Source organism: Crassostrea angulata, chromosome 2 (genome assembly GCF_025612915.1).
Source record: "Crassostrea angulata isolate pt1a10 chromosome 2, ASM2561291v2, whole genome shotgun sequence".
Lineage (NCBI taxonomy): Eukaryota > Metazoa > Mollusca > Bivalvia > Ostreida > Ostreidae > Magallana > Magallana angulata.
Window position 1 is genome coordinate 47,268,721 of NC_069112.1, and position 20,524 is coordinate 47,289,244.

The window sequence follows — 20,524 nt, forward strand, 5'->3', positions numbered from 1 at the left end:
TGTTCTGTCATTATTTCTCCCATCTTGTACATATATATCAGATATATTACAGATGATTATAAGAGTCATCACATGTTTTGCAAGATGCAATAATTGTATTAAAACCTTTACTTTACAACACAATACATTTAAGTGAATATTTATGTCTCTTGATGTTATTTGGTGTGGTGTTCTTGACAGCATCGCATTCAAGTCAGTGTCAGCTACATTATGCATAAACAATTTTACCCGCTCCTAAACCACAATCTTTCTTATTAGTGGATTCAGCTTATACCGCTGATTGGCTGCTGTTGCAGCAGACTTATAATATATGCACGCACAAAACACAATGAACTTATCAGAGAATGAAAAATTCATCGAGTTACTTTCAACTGTTGGAATTTGGATATTTTTTAAAAATGTATACTTGTGACAACACATATAATTATGTGATACATACAGCTGTAGCTTTATGAAGAAAATTTGGGTTAGACATATACGAGGGTTGTTCAGAAATTATTGAGACAACACGGATATTTCCATTTCTAAGTGACGAATTATGGTGAACATTGGCATGAACATTGAAGAAACCTTAACAAATAATTAAAGAAAGTAATATTTAAAAAATGTTTAATATTTTGTTTACAACGGTAGATTAACAAATCGGTAGTGGGGTACCCGGCGCAAGCATAAACTCGGAGAATAAGAAAACTAAAACATCGTCTATCTAAGTGTCCGCAAACTTACAGCTTATACTAAAAGAAATCAGATTATATTTGTTCATTTTGCTATTTATTGTGACTAACTTTTGATCAAGTTTCACTAGTGTTTGAGTTGAAATACCGATATCATACAGATATATTTACCAAACAATTGGAATTTGAAAACGACAGTATATAGAAATTTGACGTCAAGGCGGCGCAGCAAATATACATCAAATTGATGGATATTTCGGAAAAAGACCTTTTAATGCCACACAACTGCTTTAACAAAAACTATACGATGGCAAGGGATAAAGAACTTCAGTTTATCGTCTTTTTCACTAATTGTTTAGCTAGAATTCAGACCAAGTGACTAAATATCAAGTTCATTTTACACACTAACTGATGTAAAAAAATTCTAAAATATGTACACAGAATCACTGCAGGAGACATTTCACAGTAATATGACTTTCAGTTTGAAATGACCCGATTTTTTTCACAAAATCAAGAATGGAGGGAATATGCGAATGTTGACATCTTGAAATGAAAACAAAAGATGAGAAATTAAGAATCAATTCTAATTTCCCTTTGTTTGTTAGGTTTTTAATACATAGGATTAATAAGAAGCGTCAAAATGATGTTGCGGTAAGTTTGCAGTTGCGCCGGGTCACTGAGCGATAGCAATTTGGTAAGCTTACCAGGAATGATCCAATCATGCTATGGACAATAATTTTTTTACATTGATAAACACTATCCTGGTGTACGTTTTGGTGAAATTTCAAGGATTTATCTTTTTCACCAAGGAAATAAGAGTAAATGTCTCAATGATTTCCGAACAACCCTCGTATATAGCAACCATGCAAGTAAATGATATTTACTAAAACTTCCAATTTATGACGCATGAAATATACGCTACTTTTATAGAGATTGACATACATGTAATGTAACACATTCTGTGAAAAATAATCTATTAAAAATTCTTCATTAAGTTTACTCATACATGTTTTATGCTTATTACACATAGTATTGTTTTTAAAACATGTAATTTAAAAGAAAATAAACCAAAACCCTCGCTAAATTTATTTGCAAAAAAAAAAACCCGGTAGAATTGATAAAACATGCGGGTATACCAGAAGGAAACACATGTACTTTGACGCTGTTCAGATGGGTAATATTACTTTGTAATTTTCGAATTGAAATTTTTGACTGTTGCACTACAAGAAATAAATTCTAGCTCTCTTTCTCTCTCAAACTCTCTCTCAATCTGGTAAGTGTCTATACCTAAGAAATATTTTTTTATATTATATTATGACTTAATATGCAAATTTTTGATCTTGTACTGCCTAAATGTTATGTCATGTATTGGAATATGTAATACTTATTACACTGCATGGTCAGTGTATTTTTTCCAGAAATAATATGCATATGTTAATGTAAACACAGCTATTACTAGTACATGTATGTAAACACAGCTAATTATTTTTTTTTAATTCAGCTAAAAACGGACCCTTGTTCTGACAGGGCACCACATGGCTTTTACCTGTTGATTCTTGTGAGTCAGCTCTTGAGATTAACCTGTCACCTCTATCCACATGCATATTCCTTGTATTTTACAGACTTTTTACCGGTAATTCAAATTAAATCGGATAATGCATGAACAATAATGGAACTTGAAGAAAGCATCATCCCATGTTGTGGTTTGTGTTTGATAAGAAAATATGAAAACAAAATTAAGGCTATTTAAAGAAATTCATAATTGTTGTGAAAATTTGTTTTTCAATAAAAGTATGCAATTATGTTTCCTTTATTTTTATTTTATAAAGGTATTTAGATGTGTTTACATAATTGACCCCCCCCCCCATCCAATCGTCTGCATTAAGATTACATGTAGGATATGTAAATGTACATTTGACTTTGAAATAACATCTACTATGATAATTACTTTTGAAATGAACAAGAAACAACCTATTTCAACCTTTCTGAGGTATATATGCATAAAAAGGGAGAAAAACATGTCAAATTTTGAACATTTTTCATGGAAATCAACTCTATCTCCAGCTACCTGGGTGTTTGAATTTTATTTTAATTTAAGGCAGATGTCTAGCTTTTAGGTTGTATCTGACTGTTTTAGCATGGATAGAAGGAGACTAGAAATCAAAATAGATTAGATATTCACTAAATATGATTGTTAGCTTACTTTTTTTCATAAAAACAAGAAATCACAAGCAGGACAGCTGTCTATTTGTTAATTAAAATGGTGTAAATCATAAAAGAAACAAATAATTAGGATCAAATTTTAGAATCATTGATGATTGTTTTCAAATATGTGTGAGAAATGACTCAAGGAAATTGCCATAAGTTTCATAAAATTAGGTAAAACATTTTTAACCATGACTTTTTATGAAAATCAAAAGATGGGGGGGGGGGGTATACATGTAAGGATATTTCTAAGTGAAGTGAAGCTTTTTTCATGATTATATAATGTAGATGCATGTTGTATTGAATAAGGTTTCTTTTTAAAGGTGGTTGAACAACAATTGACCTCTAAAAGGTCAGGTAAAGATGTTTTACTATGGCGAACCCTGTAAATCTGTGTTTACTAATGGAAATTGGAAATGGGGGGTTCACTTAAATGGCCATATTTTTATTAAACCTCAATGGAATTTGCAATATGTGGTATTCTTTTTCTTAGAATTGCATTAGCTTTCTTATTCTAAGACAAATCGTCTTTTCATAAAATGTTAGTGTACTAAGTTAAAGGTACAAGGAACAGTTTTGGATAAAGAACCGTCAATATTTTTGTAAAATTGATAGTGACTGTACTTGAAGATCTACCAGTGTTGCGTAGATTCATGAAATAAATTTTGATGTTTATCAATAGTTAATGGGATGTCTCTTGTTGGGTGTGTTTAGGGTAACACTTATGAAAAAATTAGGTTAGGTAGGTGGAGATTTTTTTTTATTTTATCTATTTTTTTTTTGCCTGAATCCTAAGAATGTTTGTTTGTTTCATATTTAAAAACGTATTTTTTATTGGAAATAAGATAAAATTCACAGTCGGATAAAAACAGGCATCTAAAAATGGTAGGATCTGGCCATTTTTGTAGGTTAGGTCGGGTTACCCGAAACACACAACTTTTTATTTTAGGCATAAGCAATATTAAGGCCCCTAATTTTAAGTACATAAGAAGCAGTAATAAATTGTGAAACTTGCGGCTTTGACTGTTGTGTTGACTTTACACAGTGAAATTGAAGGTTACAAACGGGAGGTTATATAACATGAAATGTAGGTGGATGGGATATTATATGCCTATTTAGTATCTACTGGGTATGAGGACAATAGTAAGTTTATTGTCCCCCAAGACAGTAACTATTTCATGAGACAAAGCCAAGGGAAATAGTTGCTGTGGGGTGGGACAATAAACTTGCTATTGTCCAAATAGTCAGTTAATTGGTATATTATTATTCCGAATAAAACTTTATTTGTCAGCGATGCAGAATTTCTTGATGATAAACAAATTAGAGTTATCAAACTTTGTATTTAATGCGGTGATCTGATTAGGTCAGAGGTGTTCCGAGTTTAAAAAGGAGGGAAATCAAATTCTGCTGATGAATGGTTTTGATGACTATTCACCATGGGCAGATAGCATGGATACTATTTCAAATTAGATAGAAAAGCATTAGTTTGTGTTGGCGCCTTCTAGTGATCAGTTTGTCCGTCTGTCCATCCGAGATCGTTTTACCGGAGCATAGCTTCTCTCCCCTTGGCCCAAACTGGCTCATACCTCATCCACAGGGTTCCTTTGGGTTAAGGATGTGCAGTGACCTTGAACCATGTTGTTAGGTATAAGGTTAAGGTCATAGTAGAATTACATATATAAAATCCTTCTCTGGGGCATATCTTCTCTCCCTTTGGTCCAATCTGGCTAATACTCACAGACTGTCTCTATCGTTAATCGATGAGCAGTGACCTTGCATGAAATTTCTAGGTAAAGGGTGAAATATCATATCGGATCATGCAAAAATCCTTTTTCAGAGCATATATACTTTCTACTAACCCCTATTTGGCCCAGACTTCACATAAGCAGAGCTTTTGAGTAAAAGGTGTGTAGTGACCTTGAACCTATTTTCAAGGTAAACTGTGAAGGTCATAGCAGAATTATATTTAAAAAATCCTTGTCTGGAGTACATCTTATCTCCCTTTGCTCCAAACAGGCTCATACTTCACCCACATGATGCCTTTCATAAAAGGATATGCAATGACCGAATGATATTTGTAGATCAAGTGTCAAGGTCATATGAGATCACTCAAAAATCCATATTTTAAGAGCATATATATATTCTCCTTTTAGCCCCTAATTGGCTAATATTTTGCCTAAACAGAGCTTATTGGTTAATGGCATGCAGTGACCTTGAACCATGTCAATGTGAAGGTCATAGCAGATCTTAATAAAATTAGTTTTAGACAGTAGATTATTTCCTGGATATGCTTAATCTTGGTCAGATTGAACAAAAATGCCTGTATGTTAAGGGCAATGAAATTGAATTAGAAGTTCTATGCCAGCTGGAAAAATTTCAAGTTATAGGTCAAGGTCAAAGCAAAATTCTCTTAAATAACATCAGCGGGGCCCTTTGAAATGTTCACCATTTCAATGTTGTCTGGTTCATAGTAATTTCAAATAAAAATATTCACAGAGGAATAGTAAAATTAAGTAAACAATACATCGATAAGTTTCTGACAATTGATGATGCAACAAGAACATAGTACGAAAGGTCAACCCTTTGAAAAGCAGTGTAGAGGAAACGTTGCTCAGATTTATGGTTAAAACAAAATTGATTTTTTACGGAAATTTTAATTTTGCATTCTGGGTTAAGAAATTAGATTTTAGTTCCAGGTAAATTTAACTTTTACCTAAAATGAAGTCAAATTTCTTACGTCGTACTTAAACACATTCGGATTTTTTTGTTAACTTGGTCTTGAAATGTTTATGTTTTTTTGTTAATTTGTACTTAAAACCATTCGGATTTTGTTAAGTCGTACCAAGAATCATTCGATTTTAAAAATCTTTTTTGTACTTAAGTTACTTTTGTCATTAGATTAAGAACACTGCTTCTTAGAGCTACTTCTAGCATTACTATCGACATTAGCGGAAAATCCATTCGTTGATTTGCAACGAGCTTTGCTCTAGTTATTATTATTAAGGTCTTCCGTTTCCAACGGAAGTCCTTATTGTTATTGCTTTGTTTCTTTTTCCCTATTCTTCTATATTATTTTTTTTTTCTTACAAATTTTGTGCACGCGAGATCTCGAAAACTATTCAATTGATTTTCATGAAACCTTGCGATCTAATAGATGATGATATGAACCGTATTGCAAATTTTTTTTATTGATGACGTCACTTCCGGTTTTGAGATATAGTCGTTTTATCGATTTTCAAAGGGGTATATTGTCAGCAGTACTCCTCTTAAACTATAACAGATATAACTTTGAAATTTTCAGTGATGGTAGACGGGAGACTGAAATTGTGCATGAAGGTTTAAAATCATTTCGATCGCCAAAAGCGTTGAAGCTCACCTGAACCCGAAAATTGAGTTTAAAAAAACGTCATCATTTTTTCTGGTTTTCTTTGTTTATCTCTTTTCTGAAAAATATTTTGTTAAAACATGTAATGTAAAAAATGTTTATATTTACAAGACCTTTCAACTGATATCCGGAAAAAGGGGCTGGCCCCTCAAATTAGGGGACCAAAGGGCTCTAAAGTCTTTCAACAATAGCCCTTTACTGAGTGATATTTTGTGAACAGTTATAGAAGCAAATATGTTTATTTTACAGTTATGTATCCAAGCAATGTAATGATTTTATCATGTGTTACGTAATAAGGGGTTTTTAGGGGCCAAAATTCCTAAATTTTGATCACATATATCTCAAAAAGGAAAAATATTTTGAAATGCAGTATAGAAGAAAAGATACTCATAGTAATGTACTAAATAATATGCAATTTTCAAAATTTTGTTAAATGGCCCCTAAAAGGAACTAAGGGACCAGCCCCTAAAACGTTCTTTCCCATATATCTCAAGAACGGTAACGAATTTCTAAACAGTTGTTGGACAAAATGTGTTGAGATTTAAATGACCTTTTATTTGAGATCAAGAAAAAGGGGCTGGCCCCTAAAATTAGGGGACCAAAGGGCTCTTAAATCTTTCATCTGTAGCTCCTCACTGAGAGAAATTTAATGAAAGGTTATAGAAGCAAATATGTTTATTTTACAGTTATGTATCCAAGCACTGTAATGATTTTATCATGTGTTACGTAGTAAGGGGTTTTTAGGGGCCAAAATTCCAGAATTGTGATTACATATATCTCAGAAAGGAAAATATTTTAAAATGCAGTATAGAAGAATAGATACTCAGAATGATGTACTAAACAATATGCAATTTTCAAAATTTCGTTCAACAGCCCCTATAAGGAACTAAGGGATCAGCCCCTAAAACGTTCTTTCCCATATATCTCAAGAACAGTAACGAATTTCTAAACAGTTGTTGAACAAAATGTGTTGAGATTTAAATGACCTTTTTTTTTAGATCAAGAAAAAGGGGCTGGCCCCTAAAATTAGGGGATCAAACGGCTCTAAAATCTTTCATCTGTAGCTCTTCACTGAGGGAAATTAAATGAAAGGCTAAAGTAGCAAATATGTTTAGCTTACAGTTATGTATCAAAGTAATGTAATGATTTATTCACGTGTTATGTAATAAGGATTTTTAAGGGTTCAAGAATCCAAAACTATGACCATATATATCTCAAAAAGGAAAATATTTTGAAATGCAGTATAGAAGAAAAGATGCTTAAAATGATGTACTTTACAAAATGCAACCTTCAAATTTTGGTTCAGCGGCTCCAACAAAGAGATAAGGGACTGGTCCCTTAAACGGTTTTTTTTTCAGATCTCTCAAGAACGGTGACGAATTTCTAAACACTTGTGGAACAGAGCTCTTATCCCTGAAACAAAATATTATCTGGCCTTTAGAATGTAGACCCTGTTTTTCTATTATGAATCATGTTTAGCTGTTAAATAGCAAAATCAAGATCGAACATATATCTCAAATTCTAAAATCAGACGGAAGACCAACTCGTTGCTCGCAACGAGATCGTGTCTAGTTAGGGTCTTCCGTTTTCAACGGAAGACCCTCTTGTTATTCTATTGGTTTTTTTTAGGGTCTTCCGTTTCCGGAACGGAAGACCCTTTTGTTTTTCTTCGGTTTCTTTTTATTATTATTATACTTTTTCTTTTTTTTCTGACTCCTTTTTTGCTTCATAACTCAAAAAGTTTTCAACCGATTTCAATGAAATTTCCGGAGATTTTAGCAAGATATCGTCCCTCAAAGATGTTAAAGTTTTAAAGACAACGTCACTTCCGTTTTGACGTAACGTCATTTTTTAAATTTTTAAAAAGTCATTTTGTCCGGGTCTTTTCTCAAAAATGCTTTAAGATAGAGGGTTGAAATTTTCAATGGTTATGATTTGGTCGATTTACCCCTGTAATGAGGCTATATAATAAATATTCGTCACTTCCGGTCGAAACCGGAAGCGAATCAAATTTTTCGAAAAATTGAATTTTTTGATCAAACAAAAAACGTATACGTAGTTTGTAGAGCTTTTTATGCTTAATTTAATGCTGAAAACCGTTTGAAATTTGGAGGATGCATTACAGAGATATCGGGGTTTAAAAACTGATTTTCCCGGAAATTTTGATGCCGCGTTCTTGGTTTCAAAAATAGTGCAAAATTCACACTGAAAGTAACTTTTACTGTAACAATTCGTACTGATAATAAAACTTTATTAAAAAAACATAAAATTAGATGCATATTGTAGAGTTTGCAAAGCTAAATACAAAACTTAAATTCGTTTTAAAATCGGATACTGCATTGCAGAGATATCGCGGTTTAAATATTGATTTTTCCGGAAATGTTGATTCCTCGTTATTGGTTTAAAAAATAGTGCAAAATTCACACTGAAAGTAACTCCTGCTGAAAAGATTTCGTACAGGTCATAAAACCGAACTCCTTTTTTATATAGTTAATCAGAGTGTTTATTGAAACAATTTCGTTAATTCGGTCGATAATTACGTTGTTAGTTTTTATTAGTCTTAATAGTTTAAATCGAAATAATTATCGTACGATTCACCATGTCAACTCGCCGTGTCTTGACTGCGAACAACAGCTGATAGCGGTGTGTCAGAAGAATGGCCTGCAAGACGGCGATAGTGGAAATTTCAGCTCAACTAACGTATGACAGATTATAAAGGTATGTTTCAATACAGGATATATCGTATTGACTTTTTCTTTTCAAGGTGTTTGTGCACTTTTCAATCTATTCCGACATTCCTCTGACTCTAACCTCCGCTTTTGACGTGCGTAACAATGTGAAAGCGGGCATTTGAGTCAGAGAAATCTCGGGATATTATCTGTCCAATGTATTTTCACGTGTATGTTTTGCACACTGCTCTTTTGAATTTCTATTTATTATCATGTATATGTACCGGTATGTCTTGTTTTGTATTGAACAACACACCACACAGTGTAAAACAGTGCAATTAAAAGGGGTGGGGGTCCAAAGGCACACAAGAGTAGAATGTTGTAATTAGAGTGCATGTTTGCATGATGATAACTTTACCCTAAATTTTTGAATATAGCAGATCTTTATCATATCACCTCCACTTAATGAATTAAAGAACTCGGACAGGCTTGTGCTTAATTAAATAAATATATTTGACATGGTAAATATTCAGTCTAATTAAAATTAGAACTTTTGTCTGGCTCGCCGTTATATATGATTATCGCCTGCGAAAGAGCATGTAAAACAGAGTGCAAGATGAAAAGAACTTTAAGTTCAGATTTTAGGTTAATGTTCCCTGATATTTATAAAACATTTTTCTCAAGATTTGATTATTTCACAGAACAGTTGTAAATTCTTTGAGATTAGTTTATCTTTTATATATATTGAATTTTAATGATTCATTTTAGGTAAACTTTACATGCAGAACACATCTACATTGTAAACAATTTTTACAATAAGACAAATGTATGTAATAATTTTTACTACATGTGCCTCAGATCTCTCTCTCTCCCCCTCTCTCTCTCTCTCATGCTTTTAATCTTGGCAAAGCATCACAGAGCAACATCATTTTGTGCATATCTCTTTAGTAAAAGAAATCAACAATGCTTTAAATTTCAAAATGAGCAGGTATTATCGTGCAATCCCTCATTTTTTCATTGTGCAACTTAAATCCAAAGCTTTGTAAAATTGTTTATGGAATTTTATACATACTAAACATAATATTGTTTTTAAAACCTGTCATAAATTAGAAAAGAGAAAGAAATCCTCGCTAAATTTATTTGCAAAAAAAAAAACCAGTAGAATTCATTTAATAAAAAAAGGTATAGCAGAAAGTTATACGTTGAGGCTGTTCGGATGAAATACTGTAAGTCGTTTTAATTCCACCGTGTTAAAATTTCATGATTTTTACTAAAGTATCAATTGCGATGTTTTTAATTTCACGCTGCTTAAAAATTCAATTGATCAGAATAGAAGCATTTAAATTTCATAATATTTGGTTAAAGTGTTCAAACTAAGAAATGCTTCGTAGGAAAAAAAAAAAAATAGGGGGAGGGTATACATGTAAGGGTATTTCTAAGTGATGTGATGCTTTTGTCATGATAATATCATGTATATGTATGTAGTTTTGAATAAGGTTTCTTATTTAGGGAGGTTGAACAACAGTTGACCTCTAAAAGATTAGGTAAAGATGCTTTATTTATGGAGAGCCCTATGAATCTGTGTCACTTAAATGGCCATATTTTTCTTAATCCTTAATGGAATTGGCAAAATGAGGTATACTTTTTCTCAGAATAGCATAAGCTTTGTAAGTTTAAGACAAGATGACTTTTCAGAGAATGTTAGTGTAAGTTTCAAGACTACATGGTATTTCAGATTTTTCATTTAACTGTAATTTTGAGTGGATTTTGTACCAAAAATTGTCTATTTTGGGAAAATGGATGATTTTGTTGGTTATATATGTCATTACATGATTTATTTTCTATAATATACAAGGGAAGTACCGGTAAATCAATGTGTAGAATGACCACCACTAGAGTAAATTGGCTTAGAAAGTTGGTATTTCCTATTCTGATGACAATTAATAGGCCTAAGTTAATTACCGTGATAAGAATTAATACTGTAAAAGAGTTTTGATCAATTGAATTATTTAAATTATAAATTTGCAGCAATTTTGCTGTCTGATTTCATGAAATAACATTAAGCAACCTGACTTATATAACTCAATTTTTTTAAAACAGCATATTTTTCTTTCTGATCAAATAAAATTCACATGTAGACAAATGCAGTTATCAACTTGAGTCAAAAAACTCAAGTTTTTGCTCCTTCCTATCCAAAAGTGATACTTTAGATATATTTACAGGATTCAAAAAGCCACCCCCTGTTTCCAATTGTCTCCATTACCATTACATGTTAGATATGTAAATGTACATTTGACCTTGAAATAACATCTGCTATAATAATTACTCTTGAAATGATCAAGAAACAACATATTTTACCCTTTTATTGTATATATGCATCAAAAATGTAGGAAAACATGTAAAATTTGAACATTTATCATGGAATTCTCATCCGTCCCCAGTTACCCGGTTGTGTTTGAATTTCATTTTAATTAAGAGCAGACATCACACTTGTAGGTCTTACTCTTTTAGCAAAGTTAAAAGGAGACTAGAAACCAGAATAAATAAGATATTCACTAAATATGATTATAAGCTTACTGTTTCATGAAAACAAGAAATCACATGTATGGCGCCATGTCTTTTTGTGAAAAAAATGTTACATTTCATCCATTTATCAAGAAAAGATCAATTTTCAATATCAGTGATGGTTGTTTTCAAATATGTGTGAGAAATGACTCAAGAGAATTGCCAAAAGTTTCATAATATTAGGTTAAAGTGTTCAAACTAATGCTTCTAAGGAAAATCAAAAAATAGGGGGATGGTATACATGTAAGGGTATTTCTAAGTGATGTGATGCTTTTGTCATGATAATATCATGTATATGTATGTAGTTTTGAATCAGGTTTCTTATTTAGGGAGGTTGAACAACAGTTGACCTATAAAAGATTAGATAAAGATGCTTTATTTATGGAGAGCCCTATGAATCTGTGTTAAATAGAGGAAAGTGGAAATGCTGGTTTCACTTAAATGGCCATATTTTTCTTAATCCTTAATGGAATTTGCAAAATGAGGTATACTTTTTCTCAAAATAGCATAAGCTTTGTAAGTTTAAGACAAGATGACTTTTCAGAGAATGTTAGTGTAAGTTAAAGGTAGCAAGGGACAGTTTCATACTTGCCAACTGACCTGATTTCGTCGGGTCACACCCGATTTTTCAACCCTTCACCCGATTATTTTTTATGACCCGGCGGGTCATGCTTTTCACCCGATTTTTGTCGAACAACCCGAAAATCTCCCGATTTCCGGATTTGGTTCGTAGATTACGTTGCGCGTTTGACTTCCAGTTATGAACTGGATTTACGTAACGCGTAAACAAATGCCGATGGCTATAACAGACACATTAAATTTTAGTGTAATTATTATCGTGAGTTGTTTTGACTAAGCGAAGGTTTAAATCATTAAGTGTGATGGCTTCCAATAAGAAAAGGTCTTCATCAGGGCCAGCGGAATCAAAACCAACAAAAAGAAAACGATATTTTTGTACCTATCAACATATCTGGGAAAATGAATTCCCATAGGTAAAACAAAATAATCGAGTACAAAACGAGGCTTTTGTGTTCTATGAAACACACATTTGAATATTGGATTTTGTGCCCAAAATGACCTGACTAAACATTAAAAAACGCTAAGTCATGTAATACACAAAATCTTCCAAGTCACTTACAACTTTCATGCCATCATTTACAGAGTTCAAAAGCAAGGTTAATGTAGCAGAAACTTTTTTTGCATTTTTTTTAGCTGAACCCAAGCTACCATTTTCTGTGTCAGATCACTTTACAAAATTCAAAATCAGCAACTGTTAGCTAAAACAGAGACATAAATAATGTTATTTATGTCTCTGGTTAAAATGCTTCTTTGCAATAAAGTATTACACATAAATTTTAACACATATTTCTATTGTATATACCTATGAAATATATGGTAAATATGTCGTGAATGTAGTTTCGCGCTATGACCAGATTTTTTACCTTCCAAATCTGGTCATGACCAGATTTTCACATGTTGGAGGTTGGCAAGTATGCAGTTTCGGATAAAGTACCCATCAATATTTTTGTAAAATTGAGAGTTGCTGTACTTGAAGGCTTATGAGTGTTGCTAAAATTCATGAAATGATTTTTAATGATTATCATTAGTTAGAGAGATGTCTCTTGTTGAAATTGATATTCAATATGTAGGCCCCATATGTTAGGTACATGAGATTCAGAAGTAAAATGCGAAACCTGCGGCTATGACTGTTGTGTTGACTTTAGACAGTGAAAATGCAAGTTACAGACGGGAAGGTAAATAACACGAAAAGTAGGTGGATGGGGCATTATAAACTATACACCGGTAAGTTTCTGACATGTGATGGTGCAACATGCACATGGTATGGAAGGTCAACCCTTTGCTGGGAATTGGCTGAAGGAGGTCTAAAAAGCTGAAAAATCATGAAAAATTAGCAAAATATGGAAGGGTCAAAATCTCATAAAAACCAGTCTGTAGAAAATTTTACAGGTTTTGACTAGTAATTTTCTTCAGAAATTGGTGATTGGCCTTATAAAGAGTGAATTAAAGGTATTTGTGCTGAATGGGAACTGAGGAAATTCTAGTTACAGGGTTCCGAAGACACACGTCCCCAGGCTACAATGAAATGTACATGTATTAAAAAAACCTGTCCTGTGCCATCTAATGTCACGTATCGGGATATGGCATACTAATTACACTGCATGGTCAGTGTATTTTTTTTCAGAAATACTATGCATATGTTAATGTAAACACAGCTATTATTAGTACTGGTACATGTATTAACACAGCTTATTGATTTTTTTAATTTCAGATATTGGTGGCCACATGGTTTTTACCTGTTGATTCTTTTCAGCTCTTGAGGTTAACCTGTCACTTCTATACCCACATGCATATTCTTTAATGTGTTCTACAGACTATTTACCAGTAATTCAAATTAAATAGGATAATTCATGAACAGCTACTGTAATGGAACTTTAAGAAAGCATCATGCCTTGTTGTGGTTTGTGTTTGATAAGAAATTATAACAAACGAAATTATGGCTGTTTAAAGTAATTTACAATTGTTAGCTGTGAAAATTTGTTTTTCAATAAAAGTACGCAATTATGTTTCATTTATTTTGTTTTTAGCTCACCTGAGCCAAAGGCTCAAGTGAGCTTTTCTGATCACAATTTGTTGTTGTTGTAAACTTTTCATATTTTCATCTTCTTCTCAAGAAGCACTTGGCAGATTTCAACCAAATTTGGCACTAAACACCACTAGGTGAAGGGGATTCAAATTTGTTCAAATGAAGGGCCACACCTCTTTAAAGGGGAGATAATTGAGAATTATTGAACATTTGTTGGTATTTTTCAAAAATCTTCTTCTCAAAAACTATTCGGCCTGAAAAGCTTAAACTTGTGTGGAGGCATCCTCATGTGGTGTAGATTCAAGTTTGTTCAAATCATTGTCCCCGGGGGTAGGGAGGGGCCACAAGAGGGGGATCAAGTTTTACATAGGAATAAAAAGAGAAAATCTTTGAAAATCTTCTTCTCAAAAACTATTAGGCCAGAAAAGCTCAAATTAAAGTGGAAGCATCCTCAGGTAGTGTAGATTCAAGTTTGTTCAAATCATAGTCCCAGGTGGTATGGTGGGGCCACAATGGGGGAATGGATTTTTACATAGGAATATATAGAGAAAATATTTAAAAATCTTTTTTTCAGAAACTAATCAGCCAGGAAAGCTGAAACTTATGCGGAAGCATCCTCAGGTAGTGTGGATACAAAGTTGTGAAAATCATGACCCCGGGGGTAGGTTTGGGCCACAATGGGTGGGGGGGGGAGGGTCAAAGTTTAACATAGAAATATATAGAGTAAATATTTTAAAATCTTCTTCTCAGAAACTAATCAGACAGATGATTCTTTATAATTGTTAAGACTTTGGCCCTAGGACAGTTTTTTGGCCTCACAAGAAGGTTCAGAGTTTGATGTAGGTTTATATCCCATATATAAACTTTTGTTAAGGATCTTTTTGAGAACTGCAATACTCAACATGCGATATGACTATAAAATGAATATAAAATCATCCTTTTAGAAAAGGAACTAATGATTATAAACATAAGAATATTTAGGGGGGAAAATGGATTTTATTTATACAGGATCTACATGTATTATTGTACATTGTCCAGATAGTTTGCATTGTGACTCCATTAAGCTGATTTTATCATACCTATTGTTCCTCAGGTGAGCGATGTGGCCCATTTGCCTCTTGTTTTAGTTTTTCATTGTTTTTCAATATTAAAAATTAAACATATGTAACCTACGGTATATTTCATGATGAGTACAAAACAAAAATCCGTTTTTAAATCGGACGATGCATAACAGATATCGGGGTTTAAAAATTGATTTTTCAGAAATTTTGATTCTGCGTTTTTGGTTTCAAAAATAGCGTAAAGTTCAAACTCGTACCAAAAATAATTCAATTTTTGTTAAGTACTTTGACACCTTCGGAATTATTTTTTGTTAAGTCGTTCTTAGAATCGTTAAGGTTTTTGTTAATTCGTACATAGTATCATTCGTATTTTTTTATCTTTTAGTTAAAGTTGGTCTTGTTATTGATTTAAAGACTCTGCTTCTTGCAGGAACATCAAGCTTTACTCTTGACATTAACGGAAGACCCACTCGTTGCTTTGCAACGAGCTTTGCTCTAGTTTATTATTATTAATCTTCTTGTTTTTCCTTCTGACTTCTTTTTTGCTTTATATCTCAAAAACTATTCAACCGATTTGCAAGAAATTTTCAGAGATTATGTTAAATTCTTGTCCCTTGAAGCTTTAACAGTTTCAGTCATTAAATCACTTCCGTTTTCTAGTTACGTCATTTTAAAAATTTTCAAAAAGTGATTTTGTCCAGGACATTTCTAGTAAACGGTTGTTTATAAAGACTTGAAATTTTCTGTGATTGTAAATCTGCGGATTTATTTATGGCATTTGACCAAAAAAATGTATTTTGTCACTTCCGGTCGAAACCGGAAGTGAAACAAGTTTTTCGAAAAAATGAATTTTCTGATCAAATCGAAAAAGAATATGTGTTTTGTAGAGCTTATTAAGCTGAATCTAACACTGAAAGCCGTTTTCAAATCGGACGATGCATTACAGAGATATCGGGGTTTAAAAATTGATTTTTCCGGAAATTTTGATTCCGCGGCCTTGGTTTAAAAAATAGCGTAATGTTCAAAGTAAAATTAACTCGTACCAAAAATAATTGCTAAGTCGTACCTGAACACATTCGGATTTTTTTGGTTCAGTCGTTCTTAAAATAGGAAAGGTTTTTGTTAAGTCGTACCTAAAATCATTCGTATTTTGTTAAGTCGTACCAGGAATATTCGATTTTTTCATATTTTTATTTTAGTTACTCTTGTTATTGGTTTAAGAGCTTTGCTTCTTACAGGAACTTCCAGCTTTACTTCCGACATTAACAGAAGACCCACTCGTTGCTTTGCAACGAGCTTTGCTCTAGTTATTTTTGTTTTTTCTTCTGACTTCTTTTTTCCTTTATATCTCAAAAACTATTCAACCGATTTGCAAGAAATTTTCAGGGATTATGTTAAATTCTTGTCCCTTAAAGCTGTTTAAGTTTCGATCATTAGATCACTTCCGTTTTCAAGTTACTTCATTTTAAAAAATTTCAAAAAGTGATTTTGTCCAGGACTTTTCTCGTAAACAGTTGTTTATAGATACTTGAAATTTTTTGGGATTGTAAATCTGCGAATTTATTAATGGCATTTGAACAAAAAAAATGTATTTCGTCACTTCCAGTCAAAACCGGAAGTGATTCTAATTTTTCGGAATTTTCATTTTTTGGAGCAAATAATAAAATTATATGCATGCTGTAGAGTTTGCGAAGGTAAATACAAAACTGAAATTCGTTTTAAAATCGGACGATGCATTACAGAGATAAAGGGGTTTAAAAATTGATTTTTCCGGAAATTTCGTTTCTGCGTCCTTGGTTTTAAAAATAGCGTAATGTTCAAAGTAAAGTTAACTGGTACCAAAAATAATTGTTAAGTCGTACTTGAACACATTCGGATTTTTTTGTTAAGTCGTTCTTGAAATCAGAAAGGTTTTTGTTAATTCGTACTGAAATTCATTCGGATTATGTTAAGTCGTTAAGTTCTTCTTATTAAGGTCTTCCGTTTCCAACGGAAGACCTTACTGTTATTCTTCGGTTTCTTTTTCCCTATTATTTTTATTCTTTTTTTTTCTTCCCATTTTTGTGCACGCGATTTCTCAGAAACGGCTCAACCGATCTCCATCAATTTTTTAGATGTGATAGATAGTGGTCTGAACCTGATAGCAATTTTTTTGCATTGATGACGTCACATCCGTTTTTGAGATATTGAGATTTTTCTAATTTTTATATGGGTATTTTGTCTGCGGTTGTTCTCCTGAAGTATAAGAGATTTTGAGCTCAAATTTCTACGGTTGGTAAAGGAAAGATTGAAGTTTTGCATGATTGTTGTTTTGTATGTTTAGCACTATTGGCGCCAAAGCTCGCTATGGCTCGAAAATGGACATTAAAAAAGCGTCGTTAATTTTTGTGCTTTTCTCTCTTTATCTCTTTTCTGGAAAATATTTTGTTAAAACATGTAATGTAAAAAAAGTTTATATTTACAAGATCTTTCAGCTGATATCAAGAAAAAGGGCCTGGCCCCTCAAATTAGGGACCTAAAGGGCTCTAAAATCTTTTACCCGTAACTCTTTACCGAGGGATATTTTGTAATAAATTATAGAAGCAAATATGTTTATCTCAATGTTATGTATTCAAGCAATGTAATGATTTTATTATGTGTTACGTAATTAAGGGTTTTTAGGGGCCAAAAGTCCAAAATTTTGATCACCCATATCTCAGAAAGGAAAAATATTTTGTAATGCAAGACAGAAGAAAAGTTGTTCAAATTAATGTTCTTTACAGTATGCAACCTTCAAAATTTCGTTAAACGGCCCCTATAAGGAGATAAGGGATCGGCCCCATAAACCTTCTTTCTCCTATATCTCCTAAACGGTAACGATTTTCTAAACATTTGTTGAACAAAATTTGTTTAGAATTAAATGTCCTTTCATTTATTATCAAGAAAAAGGGGCTGGCCCCTCAAATAAGGGGACAAAAGGGCTCTTAAGTTTTTAATATGTAGCCCTTTACTGAGAGATATTTTGTGAAAGGTTATAGAAGCAAATATTTTTATCTCACAGTTATGTATCCAAGCAATGTAGTAATTTTATTATGTGTTACGTAATTAAGGGTTTTAGGGGCCAAAAGTCCAAAATTTTGATCATCCATATCTCAGAAAGGAAAAATATTTTGTAGTGCAAATTAGAAGAAAAGTTGTTCAAATTAATGTTTTAAATAATATACTACCTTCAAATTTCGTTAAACGGCCCCTATAAGAAGATAAGGGATCTGCCCCTAAAACCTTCTTTCTCATATATCTCCAAAATGGTAACGATTTTATAAACACTTGTTGAACAAAATTTGTTAAGAATTAAATGACCTTTCATGTAATATCAAGAAAAAGGGGCTGGCCCCTCAAATAAGGGGACAAAAGGGCTCTTAAGTCTTCAATCTGTAGCCGTTTACTTAGAGATATTTTGTGAAAGGTTATAGAAGCAAATATGTTTATCTCACAGTTATGTATCCAGCAATGTAATGATTTAATTATGTGTTACGTAATTAAGGGTTTTTAGAGGCCAATAATCCATAATTTTGATCACCCATATCTTAGATAGGAAAACTATTTTGTAATGCAATGCAGAAGAAAAGTTGTTTAAAATGATGTTCTTAATAATGTGCAACCTTCAAAATTACGTTAAATGGCCCCTTTAAAGGGATAAGGGATCGGCCCCTAAAACCTTCTTTCTCATATATCTCCAGAATATCTCATTCATATGTCAAAAAGGAGAAATATTTTTAAATGCAGTAAAGAAGAAAAGTTCTTCAACATGATGTTCTTAACAATATGCAACCTTCAAATTTTCGTTTAACGGCCCCTATAAGGAGATAAGGGATCGGCCCCTAAAACCTTCTTTCTCATATATCTCCAGAACAGTAACGAACTTTTAAACACTTGTTGACAAAATGTGTTCAGAATTAAATGTCCTTTCATTTGATTCCAAGAAAAAGGGGCTGGTCCCTTAAATTAGGGGATCAAAGGGCTCTAATAATGTTTATCTATAGCCCTTTAACGAGAGCCATCTTGTGAAAGGTTATAAAAGCTAGATTAGGTAAAATACATTTATATATTTTAACAATATAATGATTTGCTCTTGCGTTACCCAATTAGGGTTTTTAGGGACCAGATGTAAACAAGCTTTATCTTTTCAATCTTAATTGGAAGAAAAGCAAGTATTTTAAAAAGCAATGTAATACATGTAGAACTTTTAAAAAAGCGATACATTAAAGCATTAGTACTTCACTCCTTTTTCCATATCATGTTTTGTTGTCGAAAATCAAAGTTGATGATGTCATATTTTCTTCTAAAAATCGTACGGAAGACCTCCTCGTTGCTCGCAACGAGATCGTGTCTAGTTCTTCTTATTCTTCTTCATCCAAATTTGTCCAGGCCGTAACTTAAATACCCTTTGACATTAAGACTTCAAACTTGGAACATAGGTAGATGTTATTGAGAAGGAGTGCACGCCTCTAAAAGTTTTGACCTTGACCTATTTTGTTCTTCAAAGGTCAAGCTTTTCATAAAAAGTATTGTCCGGACCATAACACAAGACTCCTTTAACATACAGACTTTTAATTTGTATCATAGATAGATGGTATATAACCTAGCCGAACCTTACCAAAATCTTTGACCTTGACCTAGAATGTTTATTTCAAGGTCATATTAGAAAAAACTTCATTGTTCAACTCCTGAATATACTTTGACAGAAGGACTTCAAACTTTTAACAAGAACAATATATATAATACACTTAGGTGTACTATATAATAATATTTGACCTTGACCTTGTTTAACTCAAGGTCAAATTAAGAAAAAAATAATTAAATTTTGTCTGGGTCATAACTTTAATACCCTTTGACATTAAGACTTTAAACTTAGAACATAGGTAGATGTTATTGAGAAGGAGTGCACGCCACTTAAAGTTTTGACCTTGACCTATTTTGTTCTTCAAAGGTCAAGCTTTTCATAAAAAGTATTGTCCGGACCATAACACAAGACTCCTTTAACATACAGACTTTTAACTTGTATCATAGATAGATTGTATATAACCCAGCTGAACCTTACCAAAATTTTTGACCTTGACCTAGAATTTTTATTTCAAGGTCATATTAGAAAAAACTTCATTGTTCAACTCCTGAAGATACTTTGACTGAAGGACTTCAAACTTTAATAAAAGAACAATAATAATACACTTAGACGTACTATTGAATAATTTTTTACCTTGACCTTGTTTTACTCAAGGTCAAATTAAGAAATAAATAATAAAATTTTGTCTGGGTCATAACTTTAATACCTTTTGACATTAAGACTTTAAACTTGGAACATAGGTAGATGTTATTGAGAA